General features: G+C 43.8%; 1 protein-coding gene, 1 non-coding gene and 1 pseudogene across 4 annotated transcripts in view; 1 reads left to right on the forward strand and 2 right to left on the reverse strand.

Annotated features, from left to right (window-relative positions):
- The window catches only part of ATP8B1 (ATPase phospholipid transporting 8B1), a 141,827-nt gene that overhangs the window by 93,171 nt on the left and 30,256 nt on the right, over nt 1–18,400 (reverse strand). The window lies entirely within an intron of this gene.
- LOC116561880 lies at nt 1,209–1,315 on the forward strand. Its single transcript, XR_004273650.1, has one exon. It is a non-coding gene; the product is annotated as a U6 spliceosomal RNA (small nuclear RNA).
- On the reverse strand, nt 9,003–9,574 carry LOC116561712 (annotated as a pseudogene). Its single transcript, XR_004273568.1, has one exon. The product of XR_004273568.1 is annotated as a 28S ribosomal protein S17, mitochondrial pseudogene (transcript).

The following is an 18,400-nucleotide window of genomic DNA, read 5'->3' on the forward strand; positions in this document are numbered from 1 at the left end:
AAAAAAAAAAAATTGTGAAGTAATATCACTGTTCCTTAGTTTACCATCTGTAAAATGAGAAAAAACAATAGCAGCTGCCTTTTACAGCTGTTGTGAGGATAATAAAATGATCCAATACAGCTAGTGCTCGACTTACGACCACGATTGGGACTGGCAGACCGGTCGCAACATGATTTGGTCGTTAGTTGAGTAGGCTATATGTACAGTTGAAATGGTGCACGTGGAGATGGTAGTGCTGCCGGAAGCTGGTCCGCACTGTCATATGCCCAGCTGGGCAACATTTGCACTGCCAGATGCGGAGCAGTCGTGGCTAGCCATTGTGGTCGTAAAGTCGAATGGTCGTAAGTTGCATAGGTCGTAAATCGATCAATACCTGTATATAGAAAGCTCTGGAATACGGCTTGACCCAAAGGAAGGCTCAGTAAATATTAGCTGTTGTTATTCTTATGTGAGAGGATTAAATCCTAGGAGAAGAAGCATATCACCAAATTGACACTTCAGGGACAGCTGAGAAGTCACTATAGCCCACATCAGGGCTCAAATTTACTTTCGTGTGTTGAATCATTAATAGCAAGGGAAATACCTAACTCGTAACCTACTGTGCTCAGGCCACAGGAAAATGTCACCCTAGTAGTGAGAGAGACATTAAATATTTCACTCTACCAGCTGCTCAGAGCAAAGCAGCCTGGGGTGTATCTATTACTGCCCTTTTCAGATCTCCTGAAACATTTTACAAACCTCAAACTCTGGAATTTAGAATATAATATGAACAAAGCATCTTAGGGTTGGCATCTTTACATAATGAGTAAATGTGGGATTTTTCAGAATGATAAAGTGTTTTTGTTTATGGTGTTTTTTTTTTTTGAGAAATAGAAATTGTCTTTACATCTGACACCTCTGCCACGATATCCAGTGTGTATCTTGCCAATAAGAGACACATTACACCGGTCAGCCTAAAATAGTCTCAGGTTGTTTACCAACAATGTGTAATTGTGCATTGGAGAACCCAGAGCTGAACCTATTCATATATTCATGTTACATTCTCATCAGAATTGCCTTATTAAATTGTTCTAATGCTAGCCTCCTACATAAATGGTAAACTTCATGCATTATATAACAACGTCAACATTTGGGAAGGGATAGATTATAACAGAGACTGAATATCTTAATTTTTTCTCTACCAAGATTAAAAAAAAAATCCTTGATATGTACTTGCTTCGGCTGCACATATACTAAAATTGGAATGATACAGAGAAAATCAGCATGGCCTCTGTGCAAGGATGACACACGAATTCATGGGGTGTTCCATTTGTAAAGTTAAAGCCTTGATGAAATGGCCTATGGTTTTGACAGTTTCACATTGACTGCTTAATCAAGTGAATTCTGGATTACTTCTGTGTTTAATGGCTGAGGTAGTCATTATCTGTGACTCCCAGGCTGGTCTCCCTCTCTGGTCAGCTGTCTGGCCTCACCTAAGTTTACACAGGCAAGCTCCCAAAGGGAGCTTTTAACTTTTAACTGTTTAAAAAGCGGTTAGAGGTGATCAATATTCTAATCATTTACAGGCCTTAAAAACAGAGAATCCCATATTCTCTCCCATTCTCTACAGAGTCACAGCAGTGTGATTCCAATTCGATCCAATCCCCAGCCATAACATCATGAATAGTGGAGCATTGCCAGTGACAGCTGAAGAGGACTTGCGTGCGCCCGGACACCAGGCTCCCTGTGGAACCATTTGAGCTTAAGTTACATGGTTCATCATCCCTCTTTAACCCTAAATACTCCAGGGGTAGTCTTTCACATTCTCTTACATAACCACGGTAGAATTATCAACTTTAGACAGTTTAATAATAACATTCGCAGCTATCTAACAGTCTGACTTTTGTCACTGACCCAATGATGTCAGTTACAGTATTTTTCCTCCAGGTGTTCCTTTAAGTAGCCATGTTCTTTAATTTGAAACATTTCCACAACCTATATTTGTCAATTACAGCACTGACATTAAAAGAATATGGTATCCCTTCTCTCTTTCTGTTTAAACAGAGCCTCCCACCTTTGGGCTTTCCCTGTCATTTCCTCATGATTGAATTTAAGTTCTCCGTTCCTGCTGGAACATCACATAGGTGATGCTGCGTCCTTTCGGATACGACATCTGGAGACACATGAGGTCTCTGCCCCTTGTCGGTGATTGCATTTTGATTTTATACTTTGGTCATGTGGTCAATGTGTTGTCTGATTTCTCTACTGTATATATTTTTTGAACTTGTAATTTGTGGGGAGACACTTTTTTTTTTTTTTTTTTTAGATGGAGTCTTGGAGTCTTTCTCTGTCACTCAGTCTGGAGTGCAGTGGCACAATCTCGGCCCACTGCAACCTCTGCCTCCTGGGTTCAAGCGATTCTTCTGCCTCAGCCTCCTGAGTAGCTGGGATTACAGGTGCAGGCAACCATACCCAGCTAATTTTTGTATTTTTTGTAGAGACGGGGTTTCACCATGTTGGCCAGGCTGGTCTCCAACTCCTGACCTCATGATCCACCCACCTCGGCCTCCCAAAGTGCTGGTATTACAGGCATAAGCCACCACGCCCGGCCAGGAGACACTTTTAAGACATCACAAATATCCCATTCCTTATCGCAATTTCCCTCTAAACGTGATATTCATGGACGGATCTCCCCTGATCCAGTCTCTACAATGGCCATGAAAGGGTGCTTTCACAGCAACCATTTCCTCCACATTATATTAGTCAGCCTGGGCATGCTGCTGTAAGCACAGCCTCCCTACTTTTCACTTATTAGTTAGTAATCAATATGAATGAATAAATTCCTATTTTTTCCAATGGCATATAATACCTTACTGTCCATAATTATTTTGGTGTCCACACTGTCTCTGGTTGCCCAATAAAAGCACTTTCAAGCTAGCACATGTGTCCTTGTGACAGGCTCCCATCATTCTTTGAGCATGTCCATGCTTTGTGACAGTAATGAGATGATCTAGGCTTAAATTGTCCCTCTCCTGCCCCAGCTTGTAATCAGCAATTTCTCCCAGTAGTCCTGGTTCCTTTTAATGAGAAATGATAATAGAGACCAAGATCTCAGCACTTGATATGCATGTTGCTACTGAGGTAGCTTTGCTTCTTGGTCCTTTGATGGACAGAGCAAAGTAAAAAATATATAAACACACATACACATATACTTACGCACACACACGTTTTACATGGGAATGTTTATATATGCCTGTATTTCAGAAATCAGTTCGTACCTATGCCTCCAATTCCAACTGATTTCCACAATGTTCTTTCCCCCCATCTCCCATTTCATATCTATATGTTCCTTCTTTCTCTGTGAGAACCTTGACTCTCCAAAACACTAACTAATTTGCTGAATGCTAAAATACACCTAAAGCTGTTTCAGAGTTGCTTTGCCAATATCACTACATAAAGTATACCATAATTTAGAATTTCCTTGCAATTCTCCCTCACCATCCACCTGTGGCCAAGATGGAGCATATCTCATAGAATACTGTGTTCATAGCTCCCTGGGTTATTTCTTTCCCCCCTCTTCACTGTGATTCTGGCATTCATTTGAAATACAACTGGGTTTGTTCATTTCATTTCACTCTCAGTTTTAGGGTATCCCCTATCCCTGTTTTAGACACACACACACACACACACACACACACACACACTTATATTTAAATATAACTTAAAAAATAGAGATGGGGGTCTCACCAAGTAGCCCACACTGGTCTTGGGTGGGAGGATCGTTTGGTCCTCAGCTCAAGTGATCCTCCTACCTCAGTCTCCCAAAGAGCTGACATCATAGGAATGAGCCACCGAGCCTGCCCTCTATCCTTGATGTAAATTTACTTTGAATATGTAGGACCATTAACAGTCTCCCCAAAGCCGAAACTATGCAAAAGGGTATATTTAGAAAAGAAACTCTCCTCACAGAACCCCTCCTTCTTATTCCCACCCACCCTGTGTTGAAATCGACTTTACTGTTTTCTGTTCATCCTTCCTGTGTTTTTTATAAAGATAAGGAGATAGTTGTATTTTTCCTTATGTTTCCTTCTTTTACAAAAGTAGAATATATATGTTCCTTTTTACACTCAGCAGTTGTCTCTTGCAATCACTTGAAGTTGCTTCTCAGGCAACTGTTCGCAAGTAGAGAAATATTTATGTCTATGTTTAAATCGTTTCCCTGAAAAACTTAAAAGAAATCTATAGATCCCACCATGGCTTGCTTCCCTTTCTTTCTCTGTTTTCCAATACAGAAGTCCTCATCTACCACCCCAGGCCCTTAACGTCTAGCTTTTCTTTAAGGACTCAATTTTAATTAGGGTTAAAATATTACTGCAGTGAATTTATCAACCTCTAGGCAAGACACTTATGACTCCAGGGACCTTCCCTAGGCAAAAGCAAAATTTCCTTCTTTTTCTTTCTTTTTTTTTTTTTTTTAGAGACGGGATTTTGCCATGTTGGCCTGGCTGGTCTCAAACTCCTGACCTCAGGTGATCTGCCTGCCTCGACCTCCCAAAGTGCTGGGATTACAGGCGTGAGTCACTGCGCCCGGCTGGCAAAATTTCAATCTAAGGTGGTCACTCCAATAGTAGCAACTAAGTAAATATTCCCTGAGAGTTTTTTTAAAAATCACTTTGTGAACCCTTAATTCCTGACAGGTAATCTGGAACCAGGAAGAGAAAAGGTATTTGGATGACTCAGAACAGGCCACCATGACTGTCGGGAAATTCCTAGTCCTGCCCTGTGCAAGCCAACTGCAGCTAAATTGTCTCTGGCAGTTGCCCTCCTACATTCCCATCACGTAGGAGAGCTGCTAGGAAGTCCACTCACTTTGTCAGCAACACCCAAGTTCAAAGGCATTAGAAAGAAGCTATTATTCCAAACCCTCTACACACCAGCAAGGGGGAGGCTGGTGCTGCAGTATCTGGATATTCCAAGTTGGTCAATCTCTCCAATATACAAAGGTGAGGGGACAAAAATGACTAAAAATTATCCCCCTACATAGCGATTTTAATGCACAGTAGAAACGTAAGTGGAAGAAAGTCACAGATGAATTCACTACAGTAATATCATGATTAACAAAGTCTCAGGATTAACAGTCCATAAACACAATCACTCTGGGATACTGCCGGGGTGGATGAGATAATTGAGTAGCTTTTGCTTCTACCTGTCCTAGATCCAGCAGAGGGAAAGGGCCTGTCCCTAAGACCCCACCAGCTGGGAACAGAGCCTGCAGCTCCAGAGATGCCTGAAGAACCCCCTCCACGGCCAGCCCATCTCCACCTTCGCCTTTGCTCTTCTACCTTCACCAAACTGAACAATGGTTTCCTTTAAGGGAAAGAGCAGCTAGTGGTTCCAGAAGATCCAGCCCAAGAGTAATGCACGTTCTGGAACTTAACCCAAACCTCCTGCAACCTCTTCTCATCTTCATGAAGCTTCTGACAAGGAAATGTGGCTATGCTATATCCTCCTCTTTGTTCACCAAGGTAAAAAAGAAGATAATTATTTTTTTTAAGATGGAGTTGGTCAGGCACAGTGGCTCACGCCTGTAATCCCAGCACTTTGAGAGGCTGAGGAGGGTGGATCACCTGAGGTCAGGAGTTTGAGACCAGCCTGATCAGCATGATGAAACTCCGTCTTTACTAAAAATACAAAAATTAGCCAGGCGTGGTGGCATGCATCTATAATCCTAGCTACTTGGGAGGCTGAGACAGGAGAATTGCTTGAATCCGGGAGGCAGAGATTGCAGTAAGCTGAGATTGTGCCACTGCACTGCAGCCTGGGCAATAGAGCGAGACTCTGTCTCAAAAAAAAAGAAAAAAAAAAAAAAAAAAAAAAAAAAAGATAAAGTCTCACTCTGTCGTACAGTGGCTGGAGTACAGTGGCACAATCTTGGCTCACTGCAATCTCCACCTCCCGTGTTCAAGCGATTCTCCTGCCTCAGCCTCCCGAGTTGCTGGGATTACAGGTGTGCCACCACCATGCCCAGCTAATATTTGTATTTTTAGTAGAGAGGGGGTTTCACCATGTTGGCCAGGTTGGTCTCAAACTCCTGACCTCAGGCGATCTGCCCACCTCAGCCTCCCAAAGTGCTGGGATTATAGGCATGAGACACTGCGCCCAGCTGGAAGATGATTTTTAGCATATGTTGTAAATCAAACATTTTAAAGTCTAACAATTATTTCTGAAAAAGAGAAATATACCTAATAGACATAATTCCCACACTCAAAATCTGCACTTAATAGATTCTAATTTGTTCTAGAGAAAGCATTTATAAGGACCAGTAAGTCTAGCTGCAATAAACATGTCCTAGAATCAGTAACCAATGAGCACCTTTGTTACTAAAAGTGGAAAAAGTCATAAAAAGTCTTCAACTTCACAGATAAGCAGCTTGCTAAAAAGTATTTTCTCCAAACAAAGACAGAGGAGTACTCCAAAGGGGAAGTCTACATTGTTTGGTTTTGTTTTCTGTTTATTTGTTTGTTTATTTGTTGTTTTAGAAACAGGGTGTCAACTCTGTGGCCCAGGCTGGGGTGCAGTAGCATGATCATGACTCACTGCATCCTCGAACTTCTGGGCTCAAGTGGCTCTCTTGCCTCAGCCTTCTGAGTAGCTGGGGCTATAGGCATGTACCACCATACCCCACTAATTTTTAATTTTTGTAGGGACAGGGTCTTGCTATGTGGCCCTGGCTGGTCCTGAACTCATAGCCTCAAGCATCCTTCCACCTTGGTCTCCCAACGTGCTGGGATTACAGGCGTGAGCCATTGCACCCACCCTGTGTTGTTGCTGTTGCTATCAGGGCAACTGTGACATTTATTCTTCAAGGGATTTTTAGATTCAAATGCAATGGCCTCTCTGAAGGTCCTTGAGATAAGACAGTGAGTGGGAGAGACGTATCCTCTACTCTCTAGCATGGTACCACGAGCTGTATGGACTTAGCAGGTCACACCCTCACCTGGGCTCCAGTTATCAACTGTCAGTGGGGGTTCTCAACCCGATCACTGATTCTAAGATGTGACCACATATCAGAATCTCACAGTATGCTTTTATCAGCAATAGACGGTTGAACCTGAACCCAACCTACTGAACCTAGAATGGGGAACAGGGAAAGTCTGTCCCTGCATTTCTCCAGAAGAGGGCTGAGGTCTTTTCTGGCACTAAATTTCCCAATTCTATAGATTTTTTCTTTTCCTATTTTTTAAATGGACTATTACTGAATAGTTTTAAGTTCATGGAAAAATGGAGTGGCAAGTACAGAGAATTCCCACATATTCCTCTCAGCCCCATGACTTAGTCTACCCAATTAACACCTTGCATTAGAGTGGCACATTTGTTACAACTGATGCGCCCATAATGAGATATACATACATACATACATACATACATATATATATATGTGTGTGTGTGTGTGTGTGTGTGCGTGTGTATATACATACACGTGTGTGTGTGTGTGTATGTATTTTGAGACAGGGTCTCACTCTGTCACCCAGGCTATAGGGCAGTGGTGTGATCTTGGCTCACTGCAACCTCTATCTCCCAGGTTCAAGCGATTCTTCTGCCTCAGTCTCCTGAGTAGCTGGGACTACAGGTGCCCACCACCACACCTGGTTAATTTTTATAGTTTTAGTAGAGATGGGGTTTTGCCATGGCCAGGCTGCCCTTAAACTCCTGACCTCAAGTGATCTGCCCCCCTTGGCCTCCCAGAGTCATACAGGCGTGAGCCAATGTGTGCAGCCCCAATAATTACATATTTTAACTAAAGTCCCTAGTTTACGTGAAGTCTGTAGTTCACCAGGGTTCACTCTTTGTGGTGTGCATCCTATGGGGGTGGGCAAATGGATAGTGACACACGTGCTACCTAGTTGAAAGAATGCCCTCTTGGGTTAGCTCTTACTCTCAAGAGCGGAACACCCCGTAGAGACAGAAGAGGAGGGCGATGGGCTGCTTATATGCCCAGATCCTCAAGTGATGACAAATCAAAGATATTTACAGTGAACAGTGGTGCATGTGCCCAGCACCATAGTCTACTTTTTTACTTTGTAATTGTTCCTTTTTAGCACTTGGAGTATCTTTCCTACAGACTATACTCTGTTTCTTAAACTACCAAACCCATGATTTCCTGAGAAAGGAATGTGCTTCCCAAACACAGTAATTTACAGGTTCTGTGTCTTTACAGCCTTGCGCAATCTTTTACAAATCTGAAACATAGCAACCAGATGTGGATAGAGATTACTTCTCTTGATCCAAAGACAACTGGCACTTGAGTTCTAAGAAAGTCTGGAGTTCAAAGAATGAGAATCTCAGCAAGGGAAAATGAAGCTCCTTAAACATACATTTTTGCACTGTTATCAAGTTATTTCTTAGGGTTGATTCTAAGAATGAAATGGCTGTTTAAAAATTGTACTCTAAAGATAGAGCTGTTTCCATACATTGTATCAGAAACAAGGGGCAACATTTCAACATTTAAGTTTTCATATGCATTTATTTTTCAAATCTAACAAACATTTTCAAGCTTGTTAGAACTAAACAGAACCTACTGGAATCAATTCTATTGATATCTTTTTTTTTTTTTTTTTTTTGAGATGGAGTCTCGCTCTCTTGCCCAGGCTGGAGTGCAGTGGCATAATGTTGGCTCACTGCAACCTCAGCCTCCCAGGTTCAAGCAATGATCTACCTCAGCCTCCTGAGTAGCTGGGATTACAGGCACGCACAGCCACATCCAGATAATTTTTGTATTTTTAGTAGAGACGGGGTTTCACCATGTTGGTGAAGCTGGTCTCAATCTCCTGACCTCATAATCTGCCTGCGTTGGCCTCCCAAAGTGCTGGGGAGCCACCGCCACCAGCCGATGTCATTTATTTTTTAACACAACAACTTATCACACAATAGGTACTCAATGTATAGGTTTTAATTGACCAAGAAAGTACATTTAAGAAAGTTTAGAAAACTTTGTCTTCCTCTGACACAATTCTTCACTATCCTTTTTTTTTTTTTTTTTGGCAATAAAACTTAGAAAAATGTCTTTTTCCATAACATAAACATGTCAATCTTTCCCTGTAGCTCCTTCTTCCACTCCTCCTTCACTGTGCTGAAGAGATATTGAATTCTTCCAGATGTCTGCTTAGCTGGGTGGTTTCCGAACTCAACAGACTCTCCAGGTAGGTGCTTCCTGCACAGGGCTTTCCTGTCACTGGATCTATGACCGTTCCAACTTTGAAAATGATCTCGGCCAGTTCATGTTTCAAATGCTTTGTGCGTGGAACAGGTAAAGCTCTAAGAAGCACGATATCCCCAACTGTGCACTGCTGACGGGCATCGTGGGCAAAGTAGGATTTCCACTTATTACAATGCTTTAATCAATAGAGATCCAGAACAAGCCTGGTCACTTTCACCTTAGCAGTCCTTTGCATTTTTGTCCCAATCACCTCCCCCACGATCCATTTGGCATGGACGAGTGAACAAACTATGGACATTATGTAGCTTTGGTCACCTCTGCCACAACTGTCTGTGCAGCCATCTGCCCGGGAAGCCTTCTTTTTGTTGGTGGTTTTTTTTTTTTTTTTTTTTTTTTTTTTTTTTTTTTTGATACAGAGACTTGCTCTGCAGCTCAGGCTGGAATGTGGTGGTGTGATCTCAGCTCACTGCAACCTCTGTCTCTTGGGTTCAAGTGAGTCTCCTGCCTCAGCCTCCCCAGATCCGACCAAAGAGGGTGGATCATCTGAGGTCAGGAGTTCAAGACCAGCCTTGCTAACATGATGAAACCCATTTCTACTAAAAATACAAAAAATTAGCTGGGTGTGGTGGTGTGCACTTGTAATCCCAGCTACTTGGGAGGCTGAGGCAGGAGAGTTGCTTGAACCGGGGGTGGGGGAGTGGGAGGGACGCAGAGGTTGCAGTGAGCGCAGATACTGCCACTGTGGCAAATAGTACAGTGGTTCCTCAAGAAATTAAACATAGAATTACCATAGGATCTAGCAATCCTATTTCTGGGTATATTCCCAAAAGAATTGACAGCAGGAATTCAAGCGGATATTTATACAGTAGACCCATGTTCACAACAGTGATATTCACAAAAGCAAAGAGGTGGAAACAATCCAAATGCTGTCTGATAACTGGATATGCAAAATGTGGTATACAGACAAGGAACTATCATTTGGCCTTAAAAAGGAAATCCTGGCACATGCATCTTACAACATGGATAAACTTTGAAGACATTAAGCTAAGTAAAATAAACCAGTCACAGAAGGACACATGCTGTATGACTCCACTTACGTGAGGAACGCAGAGTAGGCAAATTCAGAGACAGAAAGTAGGATGATGGTTGCCAAGGGTTGGAAGGAAGGAGAGTTGTTTAATGAGTGCAGAGCTTCAGTTGGAGAAGATGAAGAAGCCCTGCAGGTGGATGGCAGTGATGGCTGCACAGCCATGTGAATGCACTTAAAGCTGCTGACGCATACAATTATAAATGGTTAACGCAGAGTGTGGTGGCTCACACCTGTAATCCTAGCACTTTGGGAGGCCGAGGTGGGTGGATCAGTTGAGGGCAGGAGTTCGAGATCAGCCTGGCCAATATGGTGAAACACTACCTCTACTAAAAAATATAAAAATTAGCTACGTGTGGTGGTAGGCACCTGTAATCCCAGCTACTCAGGAGGCTGAGGCAGGAGAATTGCTTGAACCTGGGAGGCAGAAGTTGCAGTGAGATCATGCATTGCACTCCAGCCTGAGCGACAAAGTGAGACTCTGTCTCAATAAAATAAATTAAAAATGGTTAAGATGGTAGATTGTATGTTGTGTAAATTTTACCACAATAATTTTTGTCTTTTTGAGATGGAGTTTTGCTCTTGTTGCCCAGGCTGAAGTGCAATGGTGCCATCTCAGCTCACTGCAACCTCCACCTCCCAGGTTCAAGTGATTCTCCTGCCTCAGCCTCCCCAGTAGCTGGGATTACAGGTGTCTGTGCCACGCTTGACTAATTTTTTTGTATTTTAGTAGAGATGAGGTTTCACCTTGTTGCCCAGGCTGGTCTCAAACTCCTCAGGTCTCAAACTCCTACACCTCTGTAGGCCTCCCAAAGTGCAGGGATTACAGGTTCTGAGCCATCATGCCTAGATGACAATAATTTTTTTAAAGTACTTAGTTGTTCTTTATCTCCTTTGGAAAAAGGAGAAGAGATTTAAACTGATTTCAGCTAAAAAAAAATCCTGACCAGACAAGTTGCCGAAAGAATAACGGGAATTTCCTTTCTGGCTGTTTCTCGAGTATCTAGGCAGGCAGTGTGCTAAAAGCTAGGCAAATCAAAAATCAAAAATCACAGATCCTACCTTCATCGGGCTAAGGGTTGAGCCCAATGGTTCTCAAATTTTAGCACATAAATGAAAATCCTCTGGTGGGCTTGTTGAGCACAAATTGCTAGCCTCTACCCTCAGGATTTCTGATTCAGGAGGTCTGGTCTGGGGTCCGAGACTCTGCGTTTCCATCAAGTTCCCAGGTGACGCCAATGCTGCTGGCACAGGGGCCGCACCTTAAGAAGCTCTAGGGCAGGAGGAAGAACTTGTAGGTAAATAAGTCATTTCAATTAAGTGTGCTGTGATGGGAATCCACCCAGGACACATAGTAGGAAAAGGCACCCATTTGTCCTAGGAGAGGTCAAGAAAGCCTTTCCCAGAGGAGGCACTGCAGAAATTGAGATCTAGCCTGAGACCTAGAGGATATGTAGGACTCAGACAGGTGCATGGAAGGAACAGAGTATTTCCGGTGGACAGTGTTCGATTTGCATAGGTCTAGAGGTAAGAACAGCCTGTTCTTGAAATTGCAAATCCTTCCATGTCATGGGCAGTTGGAGAGTGATGGGGAAAGTAATAAGTAAGGAAGAGAGAGGTGAGGTCTATCAAAAAGGGCATTAGGAGCTTAGAGTTTATCCACAGGGTAACAAGGAGCCAACCTCAGGCAGGCTTGCAGCATTCAAGAATTGAAGCGCGAAGGACTAAGATGAGCTGCCGAGAGAGAAGGTGTGGGTCCAGCAGAGTCGCAGCCTGAGCTGATGGGAAACAGGGCAGTGGTACATGTCCCTCTAATTCTAGAACCATCTCACACAACCCAAGCTCCAGTTCCTCAGAAAGCCTTCTGCTGCTCAGGTAAGAACAATCCAAGGCCATTGTGCCATCCAGTAATCCCAGCACTTTGGAAGGTCAAAGCAGGCGGATCACCTGAGGTCAGGAGTTTGAGACCAGCCTTGCTAACATGGTGAAACCCCATTTCTACTAAAAATAAAGAAATTAGCCAGACGTGGTGGTGTGCACCTGTAATCCCAGCTACTTGGGAGGCTGAAGCAGGAGAGTTGCTTGAACTGGGGTGGGGGGGGCAGGGGCGGGTGTGGGTGGCGGGCAGAGGTTGTAGTGAGCCGAGATGGTGCCATTGCACTCCAGCCTGGGCAACAAGAGCAAACCTCCGTCAAAAAAAAAAAAAAAACACGAAAAAAAAAAACCACTTGCATTATTCCAGAAAGTTCCCTTAGCCAGCCAGCACTGGTCCAGGAAATGAAGTATAATTAGGATTAGATCTAAGACTTGCCAGGTATTTTGGTTCTACTGCATGATGAAGCCAGCAAGCAACTTGTTGGGTCTTCATTCATGAAAACATACACACATACGAATATATACACACAGAGCTCTAAGTTGATTTTTAAAAAATCTATAAAGTATAAACGTAGACAATTAACAATTATACATTATATATAGTCTATAAATATCCTAGATATCACTTTTATAATGAGATATAAGGAATTTTGGCTGAGAGCAGTGGCTCATGCCTGTAATCCCAGCACTTTGGAAGGCCACAGGGGGTGGATCATCTGAAGTCAGGAGTTCTAGACCAACCTGGCCAACATAGTGAAACCCCTTCTCTACTAACAAATACAAAAATTAGCCAGCTGTGGTGGCGTGTGCCTGTATTCCCAGCTACTGGAGATGCTGAGGCAGGAGAATTGCTTGAACCCAAGAGGTGGAAGTTGCAGTGAACTGAACTCCAGCCTGGGCAATAGAGTGAGACCCTGTCTCGAAAAAAATTTTTTTTTTAAACCACTAAGACAAATCCTAGAATCACACCTCTTCTCCAAAGCCATCCCTAAATCCTAAAAATAACCAGCCAAGGAAATTGAGGGAAGAAAATATACTCCAGGTTAGAATTCTAAAAGGCCATTTTTACGGCTTATGTGCCAAAAAAAAAAAAAAAGCTAAGCTTTTAGAGCTTTCTCTATTGTGTATTTTACAGAAGTCAGTATGAAGGATTCAAAATATTACATAGCTAATCCTTACTCTAAGTTCTAAAAATAAAACACAAGAGATGGTTGCAGGCCAAGTTGGTAACAAATCCCTAGTCCAAGGATAGAAGTGGAAATTGATGCAAGGAGGAAATGAGTTATGCTGTAAAATGAAACACACCCAAGAGAAAGGCTTAACCCTTGGGCTGACCACAGCAGCAAACACTGTAACCAGTTAAAAAGCCCAAGAAGCAAGAGGTAGGTGATAATTTCCACGAATAAAAAAATTCAGAGGTGTTCTTGTTTTCCCAGCTGCTCAGCAAGGACTTGACCAGCCTGGATAAAAAGACCCCACCTCCCACCTCCCATGAAGGATCAGGTGGGTAAGGCGGGTGGCTGAGTATCCCGATTTTGATGGTGAGGGACAGGTAGCTTTGGGAAGTGTACTCAGACAGTATACCTTCCTTGCTCAACCATCGTCTGACCCAGGCGTGTTAAGGGGAGGAGTAGCTCAGAAAAAATGCAGAGCCAAGTATCTGCATTGCTCAAAAGCTCCAATGGCCAGTAGGCTTGGCTGCCATCGCCCAGAGCCATGCAATCTGCCTGCCCTGTGACCCCTCCGTCCTCAGAGCTGTATCTCCTCCTGGGTCAGCTCTGCCAGATCTGATAGGCTCCCTTCTCTCTGCTCTGCTATTAAACCCCTTCCTTGGGTTCAAATAAAGCTAGTTCCTCTAGAGCCTTTCAAGGTATGCCCATGGGCCTTCCCACTCAAAACCCACTACAAATGGAAGACCATTCATTCACCAATTCCAAGTTTAGTTAAAATCAACATCCACCAGCAAGAAACTCAGTGCAAGGCTCCTTGGAGGTGCTGGGGTAAAGCAAGAAACTGCTAGACTTCATTAAGCCAGCAGACAACTGGTTAGAGCCTTAATTTATGAAACACAAATATCTCCCTCTAAATTGATTTTTTAAATGATCACAAATGCCACTGGACTATCTCAAATGGCAAGAAACAGCCAAAGATGACTCCAGAGTAGATAATTGAGTTGGGTATGGGAAAAGTAAGCTTATTCAGGAGCACTGAGCCCAGGGCATCCCAAATGCACAGCAAACAGTAGACCTGACCCAATAACTTTAATTTGTAATTCTAATATCGTAATGTATTAATGATAGCACCAGCTAGCATTTATTGAGCTAATGCTACACATCAAGTACCATCCCAAGCATTTAACAAACACAAATGCATTTAAATGTACAAGGATTCAATGAGGTAGGTCCTGTCATTCCCCTTGTATAAATGAAGACACTGAGGCCAAGAAACTTGTCCATGGTCTCCCAAGTGTGCAGTAGAGCCCAGGTTTAACCCAGCCAGCCCAGCACCCTGCTCATAAAACCCTCATGCTTTTTTTTTTTTTTTTTTTTTTTTTGATGCAGGGTATCACTGTCACCCAGGCTGTAGTGCAGTGGTGCGATCTTGGCTCACTGTAACCTCCACCTCCCAGGTTCAAGTGATTTTCCCGCCTCAGCCTCTGGAGTAGCGGGGACCACAGGCACGTGCCACCATGCCCGGCTAATGAGAACTGTTTTTCTTGAGCTCAAGCAGAATTTCTGTGCCTCAGCCCAGCAGGCCTCCCTGGGTGCCCGCCCACCCCAGCTGCCAATGAGAACTGCAGTCCAAGATTTCACATTTCAGTTAGATAGCTCAAAATTTGTTTAGATCTTTCCAGAGCATCCACAAAATGCCACTTGCCTTGATAGGCCTGTGTTTTATATGCAATGGCACCGCAGAATTTAGTCACCATGCGCGATGCCTCCATCTAGTTTGGGATTGTCCTCACTCCATGAGACACAAGGCTCCTTTCTCCTGCCTCCGGCCAGCCTGCCCTCAGAACATGGTACCCCTGGAGCCAAATTGTTGAGGCAGGAGCTCCAGAGGTAGAAATGGGCTAGAGAAGAAGGAGAGGCGGAGACAGGGACCTTGAAATGCACAGCAAGCCAGCCAGTGGGGCGGCTCCCGCTCGGAGGCAAACCACATGTAGGGGACAGGTACTCTGGGGCCTGCCTACTGTGGCAGATCGCAAGTTCCTGGCAACATACCTGGAGGTGAAAAATGTGTCGACATGCTCCAATATTAAGGACACTCAAACACCGCCCTTCTAGGAACATGGATGTAAATTTTGTTTGTTTTTGTTTTATAATGGAGTCTCACTGTCGCCCAGGCTGGAGTGCAGTGGCACAACCTAGGCTCAGTGCAACCTCTGCTGCCCAGGTACAAGTGATTCTTCTGCCTCAGTCTCCTGATAGCTGGGATTACAGGCTACACCACTACACCCAGCTAATTTTTGTATTTTCAGTAAAGATGGGGTTTCACCATGTTGGCCAGGCTAGTCTTGAATTCCTCTTCAAGTAATCCATCCACCTTAGCCTCCTAAAGTGCTAGGACTACAGGCATGAGCCACTGCACCTGGCCTGGACTTGAATTTTTATCAGGAAGAAATTTGCCTTTAATGCCACAACTAATAGCAGAATTAAGATGGCAAGTCTTATGTCACAACTTCTCCCTAAATTCAAAATGGAGCTGTTTATGTCGGAGTCCGAATACCTCCTTTAGAGGATATGGGAGTAGTCCATCACGCATTCAGACAGTTTTATTAAGCATGACAGTCTACCTACCTCTCTCAGCACTGGGCATGGTGCATCTCCCATCGCTAGGCAATTCCCTTACTTCCTAATCCTTCAGTTCACTTTCTTTATAATCCCTAAATTGTCTGAGATGACCAAGTTTCCCTTAATCAAGCTTCTAAAAATCAGGCTGACTAGACTGATGTTTGGGCATCTGCACTTCAAACACCAGTGGCAGTTTTCTGTTTGTTAAGTAATGAGCTGTCCAGGCATCTTTTGATTCACTCAGGCCACAGACAGCACCAGGAGGCTCTGGGTGGGGTCTCAGGTCTAAATTTTACTGTAATCCTACAGATTGGAAATCAATGACCTGATCAGAACTCATTCAGTTTCCAAAGATATGAGTGGTATCAAACAATATAAATTATTTCTCCAGTAATGTCAAAGGGCACACTTAGCAGTGCTGTCAGAACAACCAGAAAAACCACATTCAAAAGGGAACACAGCCTAAGGCACACAACTCATGATAAATACCTGCGAGGAAACCAGTTAGCTCTGCCTTTAGCTGTTCCCACCCCAATTTTCACGATTAAAACTACAATCAACATACTGATTATTCAGCAGACGTCTCTATGTTTATACTCCTAGAAAACATGTTAGGTTGGTTAACCAAACCTACATAATACTTAGAAATCTCCCTCAAGTTTCGCTAAAAACAAAACAAAAACAGAAACTTTGCAAGCTGTCTGAGTTCAAACTTGTAATTTTGTTACATATCAGTGCTTTACAAAAGAGCACGCCTGTGCTCCCAGCACTTAGGGAGGCCAAGGCGGGCAGATCACCTAAGGTCAGGAGTTCAAGACCAGCCTGACCAACACTGACAAACCCTGTCTCCACTAAAAATACAAAATTAGCTGGGCATGGTTACCCATGCCTGTATTCCCAGCTACTCAGGAGGCTGAGGCAGGAGAATCCCTTGAACCCGGGAGGTGAAGGTCGCGGTGAGCCAAGATTGCGCCACTGCACTCCAGCCTGGGCAACAAGAGCAAAACTCCGTTTCAAAAAGAATAAAACAAAAGAGCTAAGATAATTATAAGGAATAAGTCTCCTAAAATGTAAAATTCCACTGTTCCTCCACTACCCCCTAATCAATCCAATAAACAAATTATGCATTATATATAAAGATACAAAATATACATAGTACTTTAGGTATATATGTATATAAAGTTATGCAGTATCTAAAGTAACACACGAAATAGACACCCCATCCTCGTAAGCACGTAGTTTATGTAAGAACAGTGGCAATAAACACCTTACCATGACATTCACGGTGAGTATTGCTAGCAGGAGAATTGGAGGAGAAAATGGTCAATTATACCTGATGGGGGGGGACAGAGAGAGAGAAGAGGGATGTTGAGTTGGCCTTGAAGGTCAAAGCCTCAAGCCAGGCCACTGTCTGGTTGGGAGACAGAAAGTGAGAGGAGAAAGACATTTCTGGAAAAGAATCCCTGGGGGCAAATATTCTGCAGCCCAGAAGGCACACAGGATCATTAGTGCAGAGTTACTAAAGTGTCAGTCATTGGGGGAGGAGGAAGAAGAGAGTTGGAAGAGGAGACTGGAAAACAGGCAGAGGCAGGGCTGGGAAGACTCTGGGTGCTAGAGGCATTTGGAATTTGTGTTAAGCAGGGAAAGGCCATTTGAGCCCTCCCATGCATTGAGCAAACACCTCCTGACCACGTGGCAGGTATTCCGTTAGCTGCTGGTGAGCGATGTGACTCCTGTCCCTATGAAGCTTAAGTCTGGGGCAAGGCAGACACTAGGAATTCAGTCCACAGAAGCATGTCTGCTGTGGTGGAGAAGTAACGGGGACAGTGAGGACACAGAGCAGGGAACGGGGCCCAGGAAGCTATTCTGGAATAAGTGAATTAGGCCCTGAAGTTGAAGCATCTGCAGAGGTGAGGAGGTGAGGAGGTGGGAGGTGGGAGGTGAGGAGCAGAAGTGCAGGAATCATTTGTGCAAACAGCCTGGGGCTTCCTCAATGGGGGCTGTTCTCATCAGATCTGCATTTTAGAAATGATAACCCTAAGCCAGGTGGGGTGGCTCCTGCCTGTAATTCCGACACCATGGGAGGCTGAGACGGGTGGAACAAACTCCACTAACGAATCTCTACTAAAAACACAAAAATTAGCCCAGTGTGGTGGTACACATCTGCAATCCCAGCTACTTGGGAGGCTGAAGCAGGAAGATCTCTTGAACCCAGGAGGTGGAGGGGTGGAGGATGCAGTGAACCAAGATCACAACATTACAGTCCAGCCTGGAGCAAGACTCCATCTCAGAAAAAAAAAAACAAGTAGCTGGGAAAACGATAACCCTGACGGAGGACTCCAGAAAGAGATGGTGTTAATCTGTGGGCAAGATAAGATTACAGAAAATCCCTACTGTCCTCTGGCAACAGAGGCTAAAGGCGGAGGCTAATAAGGTAGTGCAGGCAGA

Source organism: Sapajus apella, unplaced genomic scaffold (genome assembly GCF_009761245.1).
Source record: "Sapajus apella isolate SASKATOON/1434 unplaced genomic scaffold, GSC_monkey_1.0 scaffold30, whole genome shotgun sequence".
Classification (NCBI taxonomy): Eukaryota; Metazoa; Chordata; class Mammalia; order Primates; family Cebidae; genus Sapajus; species Sapajus apella.